The sequence below is a fragment of the Carassius gibelio genome, chromosome B22 (assembly GCF_023724105.1).
Source record: "Carassius gibelio isolate Cgi1373 ecotype wild population from Czech Republic chromosome B22, carGib1.2-hapl.c, whole genome shotgun sequence".
In the NCBI taxonomy this organism is placed as follows: Eukaryota; Metazoa; Chordata; class Actinopteri; order Cypriniformes; family Cyprinidae; genus Carassius; species Carassius gibelio.
Genome location: NC_068417.1, coordinates 8,100,512 through 8,116,029, shown reverse-complemented (window position 1 = coordinate 8,116,029; position 15,518 = coordinate 8,100,512). Strand labels below are relative to the sequence as shown.

Here is a 15,518-nt window from a genome sequence, read left to right as displayed (position 1 = left end):
AAGTAAATAAGGAACTGCTCGAAGCAAGCTAGTGGTTTTCTGGACACTAGACACTACTTCCACAATTGTCCATGACACTATTGTCATGTGGTTTCTACGTCAGTAAAGCCGGTAACAAAGGGTAACTAACGTCATTGACAGGTGACTGCACTGCCCCATGTCACCGTTTAGAATGGGAATTTTCTCATAATTTACAAGTACTTAAATAAAGAGATATATTGTTAGTAATCAGCTGGACAAAATATATAACACTAGCCTAGTGGTTTTTGGATATTTTACTGCAAATATCTTACAAATTGTATCTTTAAAGGGGGGGGGGTACAATGGTGTTTTATGTATTCAGAGTTGTTCAGTTTTAAAGAGATGGATTCTCGTGCTAAATATGGCCAAAGTTTTTAAAAATAATTTAGAAGAATGACTGAGAATTTCTGTGCCAAAAATCGTACTTCCGGGTTGGTACAAGTTTTCGACTGTTTTTTTTCGATCATGGTTCTAAGACGTAGACAAGAATGGAACTCCTTATATGAGCATTTAACTCGGAAAAGCGCGCCTGCGCACACGTCACCCAGAAGAGAGCTAGACCGCACACATCAACAGGCTTTAGCAACTGCCTTTGTGTGTTCTGGTATATGATGCAGTCACACTTGTAGCAATATTTGTTAGTTCTGTTTGTTGATTCAGGGTTAGCATCATCTGAGGTCCTCTGATGGTCAGCATCATCTCTTCTCAGGTGTTCTGGATCCAGACTGGAGCTTGTGTAAATCCTAGTTACCACTGGATGTAATTAGCATAGCTGCTGATCCAACAATGTCAGCAGTCAGGAGGGGAAAATGTGATAAACCTTGAAGCCGTTAAAAAAAAGAAACAAACAAAGCCAACATGATCCAGATTTTGAGTTAAGTTCCCCAGCTCTAGTAGCAGAATTAGTCGTAAATATCTTATAAGTATTTTTTTTTTACAGGAGCAATGTCTCAAGCACCGCTAGCCCTATGTTCCGTTACTACGACAAATAATTAATTTCATTACTAGTCATTAGTGATTCTAAACAAGACACCCACTGACATATTTTCAGCTGCTCTAATATTGATGAGTTTCAGATTATAAACACTCATTCAATAACTTCAGGACCAGTCTGCAGATCATCTCTCTTTAGTCTGAGTGTTTGCAGATAGAAACAAATCATTAAAGTCCGAATACTTGCTGCAATCTGATGACACCCATCTCCATTAACAACACATGTCAATAACTACACTAGAGCACATAATAATAATAATATATAAATATAGTTTGATTTTGCATTCTGAGACAATAATTAAATTATCTTTGGTACAATTTTGCTTGTGCAAAACCTGACAGTGGTTACTTAAAAAAAAGACATGTAGGCTACATAAAACACCACAAAAGCAAAATAGTGTTCCCTGTGTCTATATTATAATCCTGCTCATATATTTATGTATAGATTTAAAATGTCCTACGCGAAACCGATTAAAAACACTGCAGAACGACCTCGCATATTGCTGCATAAACAAAGAGTATTTATTTAAATAAGCGAAAATGCCGTGAACAGCTAACTCACCTCAGAAGACGCCACGTATAAAGCTTCGGCTCTTTGTGCCTCATCAGGCGGTGACTTAAATAAAAGCGCTTTGCACGAAGCTACCTCGCATTACGGACAGACTTTTATGTAAAACCTTCTCTCTTTCCAAAAAAAGCTCTCGGGTAAGGAGTTTCAGACGCCAAAAAGACTTGTTTGCTGCGTGAGTCCTGAGAAGTTCAGCTCATAAACCCCGCCCCCTGCATGTACACGAATGGAACGTGATGCAACTACGTAAATCAAATTAAACGGAAAATTCTGTTTCCCTAGTGTTTTTGGAGCAAAACATGATATAAGTCTGACGCTACAAGCAAACATACGACATATCGCTGTTGCCATTATGGAGTGAAAACAGTATCAAAACCTCCCCCCAAAAAAAATAAATAAATAAAAAATACAGGAGAGATCCATACTCGCACACGCAATCCACAGTTGCACACAAGAGATCCACTTATTATTATAATATTCAGAAATTGATTAATTGCAATGTTTTTAAAGGGAAATGCAGAAGTGATTTTATCATGATTAAGACTCATATGATCCACAAGTTAATTATTAATTCATTTTAAAACACAATACATTTTAACTTGATCTTTATTTGAATAAAGTTGTTTTTACATTTAAGTGCAATACAGTTTTTACTGAACTTTTAGGTACAACAATTTAATTTAAGTTTTTTTTATGTACCTGTTTGTAAGTACAGTGCAATGTTAATGTTAATTTTCAAACTGTATATTAACAATATTAAAGTGGCTGACAACAGTAAATATTATTATTAGGGATAAAACTGCCTGGTTTTTAATAGTTTTAATAGTTAGGCCTACTGTGCTACTGAATTTTAATGCTGGTATGGTGGTACTTGGAGAGTTAAATATTTTCTGAGTTGGTACATGGTATAAAGTTTGAAAACCACTGGCCTAAACAGTTACTATAGTGTTTAGTTGTTGGCATTTTAATGTTTATATGATTACCAGGCTTGACATATAAAATTATGTGTTCTTAGATAACATAAAACTATGTTAATGGCATCATCTATAATTACTGTTATGCTATCATTATTTATCATGTAGCAATTAAAAAAAAAATTCTGACAATAACTAGGCAGAAGTTTCTGTACCTATATAAGCCACAACATTAAATCAGCTTTATCAGAAGTTTACGAGCTGGCTTATCTATGCGCAAGTTACAAAACCATAAGGCACAACGCTATTCAAAACAGCTCAAATTGGAGTCAGAAAAGGCATTCTTTACTCACTATGCCAGTGTTTTATTCAATTAAATTTTATTATAAACAGCATACATTAATACTTCATTAAAATCCATTGTTAAACAATTTAGCTTTTGATATGTCATATTACACTCTTGTACTAATCAGCAGATACAGTAAAAACAATAACTCTCCAACAGATATCGTTCACCCAAAGTTAATCGTTTAGGATGCAGCTCAGATAAGTATTTCCATTTCTTCCTTTTACACGCCTTTAAATAAACGTTTAACAAGTTAAACAGCATTAATCACTCGATTCCTCAGCGTCTTCTCCGTTACTGTTCGAAGTATGTGTGCTACAGTTGCATGCGCACTACATTTGGATTTCTTAAAGAGGAAGTGTCAGAACAATACCATTATAGATGTTTGTGTTGCTATTAATTCTTAGTCACATATAGTACATTTTAACTTATTCGTACATTATGAAATATTATATTTATTATACTTGCCTTACTGTATTATGAATTTCCGAATTACAGAGCAAATAGCATCCCGTGACTCCATGTCTGCTGTCATTTTCGATTTCTCTAACCTAAACTACAATGTTAAACTGGGAGCTTAGCATCTACGTCACGGCTCTCAGTCCGCCCTCTGTTAGTTGATTTAGCTGGCTGTTTTGGACCCGGAGGAAAACTGGGAGATGGTTTGTTATTTCAGACTGAGTACAGAAGTGAACTGAAATTGAGCAGAAGTACGAAGTCTGACGTAGTCAGGTTTGAACAAGAGCGCATATATATATATATATATTAGTGCTGTCAAAATTAGCGCGTTAACGCATTCGATTAATTTGAAATATTTAACGCGTTAAAAAAAAATAACGCAATTAACGCGGTTGCAGTTTTTTTTATTTCCAGTTGTGGCCTATGTGTGTTCAACGTGCAAAGAAATATGGATAAGACCAAGGAAGGACTTTTAGACGGAAAGTTTCAGTATAAAACCCTGCCGGATTACTCTTCAGTCTGCCACAAGAAACATTTTCATTCAGTCTGCCACAAGAAACAGCAACATTAAAATCATGAACTCAAATGTCATTGTTTAAAAAAAAAAAAACAATGACTGTAACAGTGCGTAAATCAGACCTTTCTGTAACGCTAACGTTAATAAGCTTAAACGAAAATAAAGAAATAATTGTGTAGCGGAGTATTTTTTGTACACAGTGCCGCGAACTGTCAATCACTCCTGTACGCGTGCATCACTGTCCTCCTCAGCTGCAGCAACTTGCGCTCTCTCTCTTCATCAAGCTTTAAAACAAAAAGGGAACAAAAAGATCATATTGTCTTTGTGCATAGGCTATAGATTTATTAGATAAATGAATATCTAAATTTTTGCCTTGCCGTCTACGGTATTTTTTTAGAACTTAGAAAAAAGATGCTGCAGCCAATGAACAGCCAGCGGGGGCGGCAGGTCGACTCAACCTCCGCAGACAGTTTTTAATGTTTATCAGACAATAAATACTCAAGATTTTGCTTTAGTATAACTCACAACGAGTTTCACACCTTCTCCGGCCACGTTGAGTTGTTGACACTTAACAGTGGGAAAAGCGACACATGCGCTATTCACTTGTATAACTTAAGGGTGAATGGGTAATGTAGTTTCTGCTCTGGGTGGGATGAATTGGGAAGCTTGCATTGTGAAGGGCGCTCTGAAAATCGGCAAAAAGATTAAAACCTCTATTAAAACAGATGTCCAAATGAGCGTACCGGTACGCTAAAAGCACGTTCTGGGCGCACGGAGAGGTGGCGGTACGCTCAAGAGCTATATTTGGAAGTGGCGATACTGAGTACTGGTGCATACCGGCCCACTTAAAGCACTGGCAATGACTATACTTTGGAATTTTTTTGCAGTCCACTTAGAATTCAACATGGAAATCATTTTTGTTTTTTATTGGCATTGATTGTTTTGAAATTCAAATGGTACTTACATGCCTGTGTTTTTATTTCTGTAATAAATATGGCTTTCAAGCCAACAGTTAATTTGGAGGATATTGATGGTTTATTGCAGGTATGTTGTTTACATGAGAAAATCTGTGTTACAAGTTAAACAAAAATTCCAATAAACAATCATATTTTGAATTTAAATAGTTTCTTTGTCTTGAGTTTACATTAATTATTTACATTTTACATTTACATATCCAAAAAGTTTCAGTCTTTTAATTGCGATTAATCGCGATTAATCGCGATTAATTTAAAAAAATTGTGCGATTAATTAGTTAATTTTTTTTAATCGATTGACAGCACTAATATATATATATATATATATATATATATATATATATATATATATTAACTACTTTCTTTTATTAAGGTCTAAACAAACCAAATTAATAAATGAAACTCATGAGAAACTCTCTTCTCACACTGAAAGTACACATGATCTCTCACACCAGTGTGTACCTTCTGATGAACGTTTAAACTTTAGATGTGAAAAACTCTTTGCAGGTAAAGAACATGAATGTGGTTTTTCTTTCGTATGAACTTTCAGGTGATTCTTCAGACCTGAAGCCTCATAAAAATGTTACAGTTGAATCTGTGCTGGTCTTGAAGATTAACTTTATTCACCGTGACTTTAGATGATGTTTCTTTGTTAGTTTATACAGGAGAGATTTTATTTCTAGATGCATTGTTGTGTCATGTTTGATGAGAACGAGTCATCAGACCTGAAAGTGCTGGATCTGAAGATGATCTACTGACTAGGGGTTGAACAACTTCTGTTTTTTTTTTAAGTTGACTTTTACGCTACCTGCAGCATCGGTGTCGGTGGGATGCCCCAGCCACTCCTGTCTCTTCCGGCGGGGTGGTCGTCAGCCCAGCACCACTGCCCAAGATGGTCGTCAGCCCAGCACCACTGCACAAGATGGCCGTCAGCCCAGCGCCACAGTACAAGATGGCCGCTAACCCAGCGCCAATGCCCAAATTGGCCATCGGTCCAGCGCCACAGTACAAGATGGCCGCCAGTCCAGCGCCACAACACAAGATGGCCGCCAGCCCAGTGCCACAGCACGAGATGGCCGCCAGCCCAGCGCCACAGTACAAGATGGCCGCTAACCCGGCGCCAATGCCCAAATTGGCCACCGGTCCAGCGCCACAGTACAAGAGGGCCGCCAGCCCAGCGCCACAGCACAAGATGGCCGCCAGCCCAGCGCCACAGCACAAGATGGCAGATAGCCCAGCGCCACAGCACAAGATGGCCGCCAGCCCAGCGCCACCGCACAAGATGGCCGACCCAAACCCTGAGTCTCCAGATAAGGTGCACGATGCTGTCCCGGAGGCAGAGGCGGTGCCCGATGCTGTTCCGGAGGCCGAGGCGGTTCCCGTTGCTGTTCCAGAGGCCGAGGCGGTGCCCGACGCTGTTCCAGAGGCCGAGGTGGCACCCGATCCAGAGTTGAGTCAGGTCCCGGTGGACTCTCCGGAGTCGGGTCAGATTCCGGTGGACTCTCCGGAGTCGGGTCAGGTCACGTGGTGGTCTGCTGCTCCGTCCTGGGGGACTCTCGTCCTGACCACATGGCTGTGGTGGTCTTCCACTTGGACCTGGGGGGCTTCCGCCCTGACCACAAAGAGGTGGTGGTCATCCGCTCCGCCCTGGGGGACTCTGACTTTGACCACAAAGCTGTGGTGGTCTTCCGCTCCGCCCTGGTGGACTCCGGCCTCGACCACAAAGACGTGGTGGTCATCCGCTCCACCCTGGGGGGTTTCCGCCCTGACCACAAAGATGTGGTGGTCTTCCGCTCTGCCCTGGAGGGCTTTGACTTTGACCACAAGGCCGTGGTGGTCTTCCGCTCCGCCCTGGAGGGCTCTGACTTTGACCACAAGGCCGTGGTGGTCTTCCGCTCCGCCCTGGTGGGCGCCTCAACATCCCCTTTATGGACTTCTGTTTTGTGTATTTGAGTTCTGTGATGTTCCTGTCTGTTCCCCTTAGTTTTTCTGGCCCTCCATCCCTCCCCCTGAACCTCCTCCGTTCCTCCTCCCTCCTGGTTCTCCATGTTTTATGTTACATTTCTGGTGTTTGTCCCCCATGGGTTCCTTTTCCGGCCCTCCGTCCCTCCCCCTGAGCCTCCACCTGTCCGCCTCCCTCCTGGTCTCTGTCCCAGATCACTTCCTCCTCCCTTATATGGTCACCTTCCTCCTTGTTAAGTTAATTGATTGTCCCCCACCATTCTCTTGTTCCCTCATTATCCTTCTGTCTATTTATACCCAGTCTGTCTTAGTCTGTGTTACGGAGTCCTTGTTTAATGTCAGGTTATTTCATGTCCGTCATCCTTGCCTTGCCTTGTCTTGTCTTGCCTTGCCTTGTCTTCGTGTCCTGTTAATGTTCTGATTTGGATTCTCTGGTTTTGACCCTGCCTGGACTGTTTACCCCTCTGGATTATCCCTTTAATAAATGATACATACCTGCACATGGTTCTCTCATCTCGTTCCTGAAACGCCGATCGTGACAGTAACGTTACATACCAGCCTCCTACAGTTCTGCAGCTCAAGACGCAGTAGTCCAGTGCATCGGGTACACATTTCCAAGTTGTAAAATTTAAATAAAACAACATATCTATCGCAAATGTAAACACCTCCATCAACGCAACGTCATTCCCGCATTGCCAAAGAGCTGCATGGTACACAAATCAGATCTGAACAGTTGTGATATACAGTGTGAACATCATTATTTTAGATCAGATTCCAATCGGATGCAAAGATAATCGTATTTGGACTAACAGTGTGAATGTAGCCATAGTTAACTCTATCAACATTTAAGCCATAGTCGACTCTTCATTTACACATGTGCTGTAACTGTACCTCTCTCAACCACAAACGCCTTCTTTAATCAGCAATTATCAGTCAAATTTGCGAGTCCGTTCAGTGGCATTGTTAATGTTCATTTGCTCCAACATGGCTGACTTCCGGATTGATGACGCGTCCGTGAAAACCACCTATAGGACCAGCGACTAATCAACATCAAGCTTAAAGCATCATGGCAGAACATTGATGTAGAGTAGTCGATAAGTCTGTGTATCCCCTAATACTGACTGTGAATGTTTTTGATATGCACGAGTAGATTAGATGATTGACTGAAACTCTTCCCACATACAGTGCAGTGATACGGTTTCTCTCCAGTGTGGATCCTCTCATGTGTTTTCAGGTCTCCTAACCGACTGAATCTCTTGTCACAGAGTGAACACTTGTAAGGTTTCTCTCCAGTGTGGATCCTCTCATGTGATTTCAGGGATCCTAAATGACTGAATCTCTTGTCACAGTGTGAACACTTGTAAGGTTTCTCTCCAGTGTGGATCCTCTCATGTGATTTCAGGTCTCCTGACTGACTGAATCTCTTGTCACAGTGTGAACACTTGTAAGGTTTCTCTCCAGTGTGGATCCTCTGGTGCTGTTTCAAATGTTCAGCTCTAATAAAAGTCTTCTCACACTCAAAACACATATATTCTCTCACATCACTGTGTATCTTCTGATGTACTTTTAAATTCTGCAGATGTGAAAATCTCTTTCCACACAAAGAACATGAATGTGGTTTCTCCTTTGAATGAACTTTCAGGTGCTGCTTCAGGTTTGAAGCCGTCAAAAATGTTTTTCCACACTGATCACATTCATAAAGTTTCTCTCCAGTGTGAATGTTCATGTGTATCTTAAGGCTTGATGAATGTCTGAAACTCTTCCCGCACTGATCACATCTGTAAGGTTTCTCTCCAGTGTGGATCCTCGTGTGCATCTCAAGACCATGTTTGCTTCTCAAACTCTTTCCACACTGAGTGCAGGTGAAAGATTTCTCGTCTCTTCTTTTCTTTAAATCTTTCTGTTTGGTTTGAGAGCGACTCAAAGAGTTTTCTCCAGTTTTGACATGTTTGTCCTCCTCTTTATTCAGTTCTTCATGCTCCTCGTTTTCTTCAATCAACTCTAAAATACAAGTTAAAAAACAAAATTTTTTTTGCAAATCACCGAGAGAAATGTTTAAAAAAGACATACATGTGAACCCTGAAATAACAGTGTAGTGTGGACAAGTGTTATACAAAATATTTTGTTAATTTTTATAAATGATATGTCTCTGGATCTTTACTGGAGTGATGGACATTGTTCTTCCTGTTATACTTATTAATATTAATAATAATTATCATTATTAAACATTTTACAACATAATACACAAATCCCATGCTTCTATAGTGAGAACCCTTACCATTTGCTGCTTCAACTATATTATTAAACAGCTCTATATATCTTTCCCATCACAACAAATGAAAATATGACAAACAGTTTGAAGCTTTATAACCTTAATGTTCATCATCACTGAAGAATCAAGAATAAACACCAACCTGTTTGTTCTTCAGTGTGGTTCATTCTGCAGGGTTCTAGATCTCTCATGTTCTCTCTGTTCTTCAATAAACTCTTGTCTCTGCAGATTTCACTTCTTCCTGATGCTTTGATGCTCCTCTTCACTTGTAGACTGATGGGAATATTCCAGCATTTATTGATGAACTGCAGTGGGAGGAGCTTCACTGAAGGTGATAATGTTGTGGGAGGAGCTTTAGTGAAGGTTTGATTGTTGGGGAGGAGCTTAACTGAAGGTGATACTGTTGTGGGACACAAAATCACCGTTCACTCATTCAAAACAACAGACTGACTTACATTTTGTAAGACATGATTTGTGTAAGAAAGGCTGTATTTGAAGGAGTGACAATGGCCATGAATATTTCTTGATTCACACATGAGAGACAAAAGGACCTCCATAATGGGCCATCATCACTCAGTGGTGTAGTGCAGGCTAACTCCTGTTATTTATATATAGTGCTGTATTATATTACACAGGGCATGAAAACATATTTGCATTGTAGGACATTTAGATGCAATGAATTATAGTTTAATTCACAGACAGTAGTTCTGCAGCTGTTCAATGCATTCTGATAAAGTCTCAGTCAGGAGGGGAAAATGTGATAAACCTTGAATCCGTTAAAAAAAGAAACAGACAAAGCCAACATGATCCAGATTTTGAGTTAAGTTCCCCAGCTCTAGTAGCAGAATTAGTAGTAAATATCTTATAAGTATTATTTTTTTACAGGAACAATGTCTCAAGCACCGCTAGCCCTATGTTCTGTTAATTCAACAAATATTTAATTTCATTACTAGTCATTAGTGATTCTAAACGACACCCATTTACATATCTTCAGCTGCTCTATTATTGATGGGTTTCATATTATAAACACTCATTCAATAGGGCTTGGGCGTCGTGACGTCATTACTTGGCGTGGCCACCATGTTGACAGCCTCCTTTACTGCTACTCGGGCTACTGCGCAGTGTTTAAACATACTCCCTCTCATCCGTGTGTTTTAATTTGATTAATTAAAAATCTATTTCAACCATGGTAAACTGTTGCTGTATTGTGGGGTGTAAATAGCGCAACATATAATCGCCATGGGGAAAATAAAATGAGAATGGATTAATTTTACACCGCTTTCCTGCTTGGAGGCGCGACGGAGACCATAACATCTGAATATTCATTTAAGGGAAATTTCTTGGGTTACTCATCCAAAATACGGGAAATTTCAACATTCATCTTTTTGTTGCTATCCCTATGCTAACAGCAAAAATGTGTACTATAAAACTACTGCATTAACTAACGTTAAGCGATTTGTGAAGCTAGGTCTAACGTGACTTTAGTTACAGATTGGCGTGAAATCGTGCTCTCACAACAACCATGCTATCTTAAAAAGCCCTACATCACGCTAAGTTTGCTTTCAAGTAAGCAAAACGATGCTTTGAAAACAGCTGTTTCGCTGGAAGGGCAAGGAGTAGCGAGAGGACAACAACACAGAGACTTGACAGGTCCGATGGAAGTATTTTACAGGAAAATACCCATCCATTTGTGAAATGTACATGAGACTTCAATGACTTGTAGCTTCGGAACTATTCTGAAGTGTAGGCGCTCACAAAACAAGGTAGCCGAAGATATCTATTATGCAAAAGTGCGGCAGCAAGTCTCCGTCGGTACTACACTATTTGTTGGGAATTTCATATGGATCCAAACCGTTAATAGTGCCGATTTCACAACCTTTTCACGATTTTACCATTTTTTCTCTTTCTCCTAACTCTGCTTCTTCTCGTTCGACTTGATGTATGTTTACATTCGCGAGGCTGCCAGCAGGACCGCCACGTCCCAGAATTGTGCATGTGCAAAGGCTGACAGCAGTTACTTAAATAAAAAAGACACATAGGCTACAGAAACACCACAAAGCAAAATAATGTTCCATGTGTCTATATTATAATCCTGCTCATATATTTATGTATAGATTTGAAATGTCCTACGTGAATCCGATTAAAAACACTGCAGAAACAAAGAGTATTTAAAAAGACGGAATGCCTTGAACAGCTAACTCCCCTCAGAAGACTCCACATCTAAAGCTTCGGCAGCTCTTTCACACACACACACACTGTGAGCACACACCCGGAGCAGTGGGCAGCCATTTATGCTGCGGCACCCGGGGAGCAGTTACGGGTTCAGTGCCTTGCTCAAGGGCACCTAAGTCATGGTATTGAAGGTGGAGAGAGAGCTGTTCATACACTCCCCCCACCCACAATTCCGTCCGGCCCGAGACTAGAACCCACAACCCTTCGATTGGGAGTCCAACCCTCTAACCATTAGGCCACGACTTCTCCAGCAACAACAGCGCTTTGCACAAAGGTACCTGGCATTACGGATAGACTTTGATGTAAAACCTTCTCTCTTTCAAAGAAACAAAACTCTTGGGTTAAGGAGTTCCAGCCGCCAAAAATCAGCCCCAAGTCAGACCTGTGTGCCGCGAGAGTCCTGAGAAGTTCAGCTCATAAACCCCGCCCCCTGCATGTAAACGAATGGAACGTTAACGTAACAAATTAAACAGACAATTCAGTTTTCCCTAGTGTTTTTGGAGCCAAACATGATATAAGTCTGACGCTACAAGCAAACATACGACCTATCGCTGTTGCCGGTATGGAGTGAAAACAGTATCAAAACCTCCCAAAAAAAAATAAAAAATACGGGAGAGATCCACACTCGCACACACAATCCACAGTTGCACGGGAGAGATCCACATTTTATTATAATATTCAGAAATGTATTAATTGCAATGTTTTTAAAGGGAAATGCAGAAGAGAAGAAGTGATTTTATCATGATTAAGACTCATATGATCCACAAGTTAATTTGAAAAAGTTGATTCATGTTAAAACAATACATTTTAACTTAATTTTTATTTGAATAAAGATGTATTTACGTTTAAGTGCAATACAGTTTTTAACTGAACTTTTAGGTACAACACATTTTAATTTAACTATTACATTCTTTTTATTTACCTGTTTGTAAGCACAATAAAGTGTTAATGTTAAAACTGTATATTTACAATATTAAAGTGGCTGACAATAATAAATATTCTTATTAGGGATAAAACTGCCTGGTTTTTAATAGTTAGGCCTACTGTGCTACTGAATTTTAATGCTGGTATAGTGATACTTGGAAAGTCAAATATTTTCTGAGTTGGTACATGGTATAAAGTTTGAGAACCACTGGCCTAAACAGTTACTATAGTGCTTAGTTGTTGGCATTTTAATGTAGTTACGATTACCAAGCTTGGCATATAAAATTATGTGTTCTTAAATAACATAAAACTGTATGTTAATGGCATCATCTATCAGTATTGTTGTGCTATCATTATATATCATGTGGGAATTTTTTTTTTTTTAAATTTCTGACAAGAACTAAGCAGGAGAGGTTTCTGTACCTATATAACCACAACATTAAATCAGCTTTACCGGAAGTTTACGAGCTGGCTTATCTATGCGCAAGTTACAAAACCGTTACAAAACCGTAACGCACAACGCTATTCAAAACAGCTCAAAATGGTGTCAGAACACGCATTCTGTACTCACTACTCCAGTGTTTTATACAATTACATTTCATTATAAACAGCATACATTAATATTTCATTAAAATCAGTTGTTAAACAATTTAGCTTTTGATATGTAATATTACTCTCCTGTACTAATCAGCAGATACAGTAAAAACAACAAATCTCCAACAAATATTGTTCACCCAAAGTTGTTCATTTAGGATGCAGCTCAGATAAGTATTGCTATTTCTTTCTTTTATACTGTTTATACTTTATACTTTTATACTGTTCGAAGTATGTGTGCTACAGTTGCATGCGCACTACATTTGGATTTCTTAAAGAGGAAGTGTCAGGACAATACCATTATAGATGTTTGTTTTTCTATTAATTCTTTGTCACATATAGTACATTTTAACTTATTCGTACATTATGAAATATTATATTTATTATACTTGCCTTACTGTATTATGAATTTCAGTTTTTATATTTGTTTATATTCATGTGGGCTGCATTTTTATGGAATACAAGTACACATACACACACACAGTATTGCTTCAAAAAGTAAAGTTACACTTAAAAAGTAAGTAATTAACAGAATCAAATTGTCACGGTTGGGTTTGGGAAAACACAAAGAGAGGGTAGATCCAAATGCAGGTAAGGGTTTTTATTTAAACAGAGGGGTAACTACAAAAATAAACAGTCATGAGAGACAAACGTAACCAAAAGAGGGAACCGGATGAAACGGGGAACTCGGAAGAATGAGAAGGTAGAGGAAGTCTCGGGGGAACGAGAGCATGAGACACATAGGGTAAGGACTCCATGATGACAACAGAGAAAGACAGCTCTATATAGGGAAACTAATGACAGAGTATTGTCAACACCTGTGCGATTCTAATTGGAGTGCAATTACTGTGAAGACACAACCAGACTAGCGGAATTAAAGTGCCTATGGTGAAGTGCCTAAGGGGAAGTGAGCTCACTAGGGAACACCCAGGAAAACAAAGACTGGCAGCGTGACATTACCCCCTCCCTACGGAGCAGCTACCAGATGCTCCACCTAAACCCAGGAAAACCCCAACAGAAAAAGAGGCAGGAGGGAGGTGGAACGGCGGCGGACCAGGGGGAGGGATGGAGGGACAGAAAACAGGGACAGGAGCAACCAGGAGGAATGGAAAGGTGCAACACAAAACAAGGAGTCCAGGAGGGAGGCGGACAGGTGGAGGCTCAGGGGGAGGGAAGGAGGGCCAGACTAAACTAAAAGGAACAGACAGAAACAGAACTCAAAAAACACAAAACATAAGTCCATGAAGGGCATGTTGAGGCGTCCACCAGGACGGAGCAGATGACCACCACATCTTTGTGGTCGAGGCCGGAGTCCACCAGGGCGGAGCGGAAGACCACCACGGCCTTGTGGTCAAAGTCAAAGCCCTCCAGGGCGGAGCGGAAGACCACCACGTCTTTGTGGTCGAGGCCGGAGTCCACCAGGGCGGAGCAGAAGACCACCACGTCCTCATGGTCACCGCCGGAGTCCCCCAGAGCGGAGCGGAAGACCACCACGTCCTCGTGGTCACCGCCCGAGTCCCCCAGGGTGGAGCGGATGACCACCACGTCCTCGTGGTCACCGCCAGAGTCCCCCAGGGCGGAGTAGAAGACCACCACGGCCTTGTGGTCACCGCCTCGGGAACTGTATCAGGCACCGCCTCTGGAACAGCCTCGGGCACCGCCTCGGGAACTGTATCGGGCACCGCCTCGGGAACAGCATCGGGCACCGCCTCGGGAACAGCCTCGGGCACCGCCTCGGGAACAGCCTCGGGCACCGCCTCGGGAACAGCATCGGGCACCGCCTCGGGAACAGCATCGGGCACCGCCTCGGGAACAGCATCGGGCACCGCCTCGGGAACAGCATCGGGCACCGCCTCGGGAACTGCATCGGGCACCGCCTCGGGAACAGCATCGGGCACCGCCTCGGGAACAGCATCGGGCTCTGCCTCGGGAACAGCCTCGGGAACTGCATCGAGCACCGCCTCGGGAACAGCCTCGGGCACCGCCTCGGGAACAGCCTCGGGCACCGCCTCGGGAACAGCCTCGGGAACTGCATCGAGCACCGCCTCGGGAACAGCATCGGGCACCGCCTCGGGAACAGCCTCGGGCACCGCCTCGGGAACAGCCTCGGGCACCGCCTCGGGAACAGCCTCGGGCACCGCCTCGGGAACAGCCTCGGGCACCGCCTCGGGAACAGCATCGAGCACCGCCTCGGGAACTGCATCGGGCACCGCCTCGGGAACTGCATCGGGCACCGCCTCGGGAACTGCATCGGGCACCGCCTCGGGAACAACATCGAGCACCGCCTCGGGAACAACATCGAGCACCGCCTCGGGAACAGCATCGGGCACCGCCTCGGGAACAGCATCGGGCACCGCCTCGGGAACAGCATCGGGCACCGCCTCGGGAACAGCATCGGGCACCGCCTCGGGAACAGCATCGGGCACCGCCTCGGGAACTGCATCGGGCACCGCCTCGGGAACTGCATCGGGCACCGCCTCGGGAACAGCCTCGGGCACCGCCTCGGGAACAGCATCGGGCACCGCCTCGGGAACTGCATCGGGCACCGCCTCGGGAACTGCATCGGGCACCGCCTCGGGAACAACATCGGCCACCGCCTCGGGAACTGCATCGGGCACCGCCTCGGGAACTGCATCGGGCACCGCCTCGGGAACAGCATCGGGCACCGCCTCGGGAACTGCATCGGGCACCGCCTCGGGAACAGCATCGGGCACCGCCTCGGGAACTGCATCGAGCACCGCC

At 42.6% G+C, this 15,518-nt stretch overlaps 1 protein-coding gene and 1 long non-coding RNA gene across 18 annotated transcripts in view; one reads left to right on the top strand and one right to left on the bottom strand.

Annotated features, from left to right (window-relative positions):
• Positions 1-15,518, bottom strand: part of LOC127987708 (zinc finger protein 271) — a 392,063-nt gene that overhangs the window by 87,536 nt on the left and 289,009 nt on the right. For 3 of the 16 annotated variants that reach the window (XR_008161349.1, XR_008161351.1, XR_008161344.1), the window contains one exon: positions 5,601-8,755. The exons of 9 other annotated variants lie outside the window; for them this stretch is intronic. The gene's annotated coding sequence lies outside the window, so the exon portion shown is untranslated. 4 more of the 16 variants (XR_008161339.1, XR_008161332.1, XR_008161348.1 and 1 more) reach the window with 3 other exon arrangements.
• LOC127987801 (uncharacterized) overlaps positions 1-15,518 on the top strand; it is a 194,563-nt gene that overhangs the window by 85,836 nt on the left and 93,209 nt on the right. The window lies entirely within an intron of this gene.